The sequence below is a fragment of the Dipodomys merriami genome, unplaced genomic scaffold, assembly GCF_024711535.1.
Source record: "Dipodomys merriami isolate MVZ:Mamm:240054 unplaced genomic scaffold, mDipMer1.0.p SCAF_13, whole genome shotgun sequence".
NCBI lineage: Eukaryota > Metazoa > Chordata > Mammalia > Rodentia > Heteromyidae > Dipodomys > Dipodomys merriami.
In genome coordinates, this window is record NW_027202604.1 from 40,790 (window position 1) to 47,308 (window position 6,519).

The 6,519-nt window shown below is 39.9% G+C and overlaps 1 pseudogene; it reads right to left on the minus strand.

Moving 5' to 3' along the window:
- Positions 1 to 2,770: 2,770 nt before the first annotated feature.
- LOC138824503 (tetraspanin-6 pseudogene) lies at positions 2,771 to 3,529 on the minus strand (annotated as a pseudogene).
- Positions 3,530 to 6,519: the final 2,990 nt, after the last annotated feature.

Sequence of the window (6,519 nt, forward strand, 5' to 3'; positions counted from 1 at the left end):
ACACCTGTAATCCTAGCTACTCAGGAGGCTGAGAGCTGAAGATTGCAGTTTGAAGTTAGCCCAGTCAAGAAAGGCCATGAGACTCTTACTCCAATTAATCACCAGAAGACCAGAAGTGGTTTTGTGGCTCAAAGTGGTAGAACACTATCCTTGCGCTCAGGAGCTCAGGGATAGTGCCTAGGCCCTGAGTTTAAACCTCATGACCAGCAAAAGAAAAAGAAAATTCAAACCTCCCCAGAACGGATCTGTTTAAATCACATCAGTGCAGTCAGTCCTTTCTGACATAATACTTTACAGTTCATAAATTATTTCACTTTAGTGCCTTCATTTTATTCTCATAAGTCATTGACCACTGTGACTGGGGACAAGACAGTAATGAAAAACCGAGCCTGAAAGCCTGGTTTTGGGGAAACCAGGGGAACTTAATGCTATTCCTGCTATCAGATCCTAAGTTCACATTAATAAGAGGTTTTTTTTTTTTGGGGGGGCCTGAACTCTGGGCCTGGGTGCTGTCCCTCAGCTCTTCAGCTCAAGGCTAGCGCTCTACCACTTGAGCCACAGCACCACTTCCGGCTTTTTTCTTTTTGCTTGTGTGGTGCTGAGGAATCGAACCCAGGGCCTCATGCATGCAAGGCAAGTGCTCTACCACTGAGCCACCTTCCCAGCCCCTTAATAAGAGTTTTTATTGAGTTCAGTGTGGGGGGAGGAGTGACTACAGATAAGTAAATCAATCTGTATAGAGATTAAAGTAGCAATCTATCTTGTTTTTTTAAATTATTTATTATTTATTATTTTTATTTTTTGGTTGGTTGTGGGGCTTGAACTCTGGGCTTGGGTGCTTTCCCTCAGCTCTTCAGCTTAAGGCGAGCACTCTACTGCTTGAGCCACAGTGCCAATTCTGCAATCTATCTTGTTATAAGCATTAATATGAGGTATAATTCATACACATAGACATAATTGACTCCCTTGTTGTTAGCTGATAGGAGAGAGCAATAAAACATTCCATCTGTAAAACAGACATCCATCTTATCTCCAAGGTCTCAAGCTTTTAGTGCCAAGGCTCTAACTTAAACACATTTGGGGTAGTAACTTTTACCTCTGTCAGCCTAGATTATTTGACCTTACTTAGGCTTGGCCCTCAGCATTCTGAGGGCACTCTGTGCTGGCTTTCCAAGCTCTTTAACCCTTTCAGGTCTCACAACAGAGCCTCAGAAGCCCTCATACTCATCTATAATCTTTGAGGTTGTTATTGAAGAAGAGATAAGCTAGTATTTGGAAGAGTAATAATTTCATATTCTTGACTTAAAAGAGTTCATTCAAGGGGCTGGGAAGGTGGCTCAGTGGTAGAGCGCTTGCCTTGCATGCATGAGGCCCTGGGTTCGATTCCTCAGCACCACATAAGCAAAAAGAAAAAAGCCGGAAGTGGCACTGTGGCTCAAGTGGTAGAGCGCTAGCCTTGAGCTGAAGAGCTGAGGGACAGTGCCCAGGCCCAGAGTTCAGGTCCCATGACTGACAAAAAAAAAAAAAAGAGTTCATTCAAAGTCCTCAAATTTCCACTTTCATTTATCCAGTGAACAATTATGGACACCTATTAGTCAAGCACTTAGAATAATGAGATAAGAGATACAATACTTTTTTAAAAATAATTTTATTGGTTCAGAGGGGTTATGATTATATAAGTCAGTTACAGTTACATAATGAGTACATTTCTTTTTGTTTTTTACTTTATTTTTATTTTTTATTTTTGTCGGTCATGAGGCTTGAACTCTGGACTTGGGCACTGTCCCTCAGCTCTTCAGCTCAAGGCAAGCACTCTACCACTTGAGCAACAGTGCCCCTTCCGTTTTTCTACTGGTTTATTGGAGATATAGGAGTCTCACGGTCTTTCCTGCCCGGGCTGGCTTTGAATCGCGATCCTCAGATCTCAGCCTCCTGTGTAGCTAGGATTACAGGCGTGAGCCACTGGTGTCTGGCTCACTTCCGGTTTTCTATTGGCTTATTGGAGACAAGAGTTTCATGGACTTTCTTGGCCAGGATGGATCCTCAAATCTCAGCTTCCTGAGTAGCTAGGATTACAGGAGTGAGCCAGTGGTGCCTGGCTTTACATTTCTTTTTTTTTTTTTTTGATTGTGTAAAAGATTTATTAATCAACGACACAAAACTACAACTAACATTGACCTTAATATTGACAATTAAATCATAAATCATAGCAACCTGGTAAGTAAATTCTAGTTGAAGAAAATAAGCTCTATTAAATTTCTGAGGAAAAGGCAGTGATTCTAACACTTTTAAAGCAGCCATATGAACCGTTCAAACAATAGGGAAAAAATATCAGCATCAATACTTAGTTTGGAGGCAAAGAATTGTAAATTACATAGTGACACATGATGTGTCACAGAACATTGGTAATTCCTTTAGTCTCAGTGCTTTAGACCCAAAGCTTTACAGTGCTACCACCACCCAGGACTCCCGTGATAGGCTCCATCCAATGACTAGCTAGAATTGAATTACACTATGTGACTCTCTACTTGTCAGCAGAACAGACAATAATGAACATTTTCCCTTCTTGATGCAAATTATACATTCAAACCAGATAATCTTGTCTGGTAAGAGGCTAGTTCAGAAAGGCCAATTTTCTATTATACTATATCAACAGCAAATTCAGAAAGATTTAAATTTCTATCAATAACAAACTAGCAAATGCACAGCACTTTTCAAAGGCTTGTTGAGAAAAAATAGTCAAGAGAAACACTGCATTATCTCATTTACAATTTACTAACTCAGTTTCAGAGAGATACAAGTTTTCAATGCTCTAACATGAATAGGACAAAGGTAGACTTAAAACACGTGAACAAATATCTTGCTTGCAGTCGTAATCTCTTTCAGCCAGGTAATTTTATAATTCACTTAGGGAGAACTCAAGTATCCTTTAAGTCGAAAAGGAATTAACCCATCTGAATTCTTATTACACTATTTCATACTGGTTATCTGTTATGGCACGAGAAAGGTAGTAAGCCAGAAAAATTCCAATTAGTTGAAAGCAAGCTACTCCGAAAGAAATTCCAGCTACAACTCCCATTTCCGATTCTATAATCGTCATCACTTTTATAAAACAGCCTTCATGGTTTACTTGATTTGCATCCTTTAGTGGAGAACAGTCTTCAATTCTACAGCAACTCTTGGGAAATCCTATTTCTGTGTAATAATCACTATCTTTCCAATCCCTATAGTTGGTGACACCGCAGCAATGTAACGTGTTTTGGATCTTGTCTACTGCTTCACTTCTATAGTCTCCTGTCAAGTTGTAAGACTTCAAAGCTTTCTCATAATTGCTTTTAAAGCTGTTCTTAATCTCATGTCTGAAAACAAATCCTACTATGGCAGCAACTAACTCCACCAAAAATATGAGAGTCAGAAACATAGCATACAGTTTCAGCATCCATGCAGAAGCACGGCAGGTAGCAAAACAACCGAAGGTCCCCAAAAGTATGATAACAGTGCCAGTGCCAATAAGCACGAAGGGGACATTGGTGGCTTTCTCATTTAAGAGGGAAAAATAATTTTCCAGGCTCACCTTGCCCCAAATACCAACGGCAAGGAGGATAACACCAGTGATCTACGTGAGAAATCAAGAAAATAGAAATAGTTAGGCAACTGTACAAATACACTAGCATCTTCAAGTCACACACCAGGAAGTATTTAAAATTAAACGGACAAAAGGATTAATCTTGCAGTCTGTTTTCTACGGGGCTGTGGCTAAGACAAGGCAGATAGAAGAGAAGTGGCTTTACATTTCTTTTTGGACAATGTCACCTTTTTCCTCACTCTCTCCCAGTTTATCCCTCCTGTCACCACCCACAACAATCTTCACTTTCTTGAGGCTTGGACTTATGAGGGATGCATTCACATAAACTCATAGTGGTATATGGATATAGTCTGAGTTTTCTGTATGTGGCATGAGCCAATGGCACCCAGCAAGAACTTAAATTTAACTTTGCTAATTTATATTTTGACAAAGAAAACATTCTTTGATAGGCACTTTGGGGTATAATGAAAATAAAATTTCTGGAAAACAATTCTTAAAATTCTTAAGAAGGCTGGGTGCCCCTGTCTTATGCCTGTAATCCTAGCTACTCAGGAGGCTGAGATCTGAGGATCGTGGTTCAAAGTCAGCCCAGCAGGAAAGTCCATGAGACATTTATCTCCAATAAACCACCAAAAAAATGGAAGTGGTGCTGTGGCTCAAGTGATAGAGTACTAGCCTTGAGCTGAAGAACTGAGGGCCAGTGCCCAGGCCCAGAATTCAGGCTCAGGACTAACAAAAAAACCCAAACCAGACAAAACAACAAAAAAAAAATTCTTAAGAAGGACCTATTTGTTACTATATTTGTGGCCAGGATTTTTGAATGAAATCATTTTATGTGAAAAGGGAGTATGAAATTAGGAGATAAAATTTTAGGAGAGAGAGAGAGTTAAACTATGGAATGATTTGTAGATTGAAGGCACATTTAGATCTTCCTAATCTTTTTTTTTTTTTTTTTTTTTTTTTTGTCGGTCGTGGGGCTTGAACTCTGGGCCTGGGCACTGTCCCTCAGCTCTTCAGCTCAAGGCGAGCGCTCTACCACTTGAGCTACAGCGCCACTTCCGGTTTTCTGGTGGTTTATTGGAGATAGGAGTCTCACGGTCTCTCCTGCCCGGGCTGGCTTTGAACCACGATCCTCAGATCTCAGCCTCCTGAGTAGCTAGGATTACAGGCGTGAGCCACCAGCGCCCAGCTAGATCTTCCTAATCTTGACCAGAGCGACTATGTCTGGATTTTGGGAACATATTTAGGACAAAAATAATGTAAGTGAAACAAAGGTACATGACTGCATAAACTGATGATGAGAAAGCTAACATTTCAAATATAACTATAAATATAAGTGTAAATATGTTTACAAGTATAAGAACATACAGCCAACATTATTCATTTAAAAATTTTTTATTGTTATTATAAAAGTGATGTACAGAGGAGTTACAGTTATGTAAATTAGGTAAAGAGTACATTTCTTTTTTCTTTTCTTTAAAAAAAAATAATCTTTTTTGGCTGGGAAGGTGGCTTAGTGGTACAGTGTTTGCCTAGCATGCATGAAGCCGTGGGTTCGATTCCTCAGCACCACATAAGCAGAAAAAGCCAGAAGTGGCTCTGTGGCTCAAGTGGTAGAGTGCCAGCCTTGAGCACAGAGGGGCTCAGGGACAGCACCCAGGCCCTAGGACTGGCAAAAATAAAAATAAAAAAAATAATCTTAAATTTTTTTTTTTGTATTTATGTAATACCAAAGAATTGAGCCCAGGGCCTCATGAACCCTAGGCAAGCACTCTACCACTAATTACATTCCTTGCCCAAGAGTACATTTCTTTTTTTTTTTTTTCCTTTTTTTTATTGTGAAAATACTGTACAGAGGGGTTACAATCACATGGGCAAGATAATGAGTACATTTCTTATCAAGCATTGTAGCCTCCTCCTTTGTTTCTCCTTCCCATCCCTTCCCATCCTTCCCCTGCCCCCCCACCCAATCCTCTCTGCTCCCCCTCCCCCCACCAAAGTTGTAAAGTTCATTTTTGACATAACAACTTGTACATCTCATTGTTACAATGGGTCCACCTGTATCCCTATTTAAATGATTTGTTTTTCCCCTTCCCCTCCACAAATTATACTGACATCAAATACATTGAAAGCAGGGGTTATACTGTGGGGGAGGGACATACAAAGCAATGAAGAAATAATCTTATAAATGTGTTAGAAATAATTGCATGAAAGAAAAAAAAATTGAATACATATCTTAGGGTTCATTTCCCTAAAGAGTACATTTCTTTTTGGACAATTTCACCACTTCCTTCACTCTCTCCCAACTTTTTTATTTTATTTTATTTTATTTTATTTTTTTGTTGGTTGTGGGGCCTGAACTCTGGGCCTGGGCGCTGTCCCTCAGCTCTTCAGCTCAAGATTACTGCTCTACCACTTGAGCCACAATGTCACTTCCGGCTTTTTCTGTTTATGTTGTGATGAGGAATCTAACCCAGGGCTTCATGCATGCAAGGCAAGAACTCTACCACTGAGCCACCTTCCCATCTGCCAACTTTATTTTTAATGGTCTGAAACAAAAAAAAAATTCTTCTAAAATCAAGAATGAGACAAAGATGTCTACTCTCTGAACTCCTCTTCAATACAGTACTGGAATTCCTAGCAAGAGCAATGAAGCAAGAGAAAAACATAAAGAGGATCCAAATAGGGAAAGAAGAAGTAAAACCCTTCCTCTTTGCAGATGACATTGTTGTAAGGTAACTGGATCAGTGAGAAACAGAGAAGCCACATTATGAGAGGTTGAACTGGGAGAGCTGTCTGCAGGCGGACTCCTGTCTCAAAGACCTGCAGCCCTTCAAATACACTTAATACTATCAGGAAACAGAACCATGAGAGCAGGAAAGGAAAGAAAGAGTAGAAAAATAGTTTCACCAAACCAGATCAACCCTAAAGGA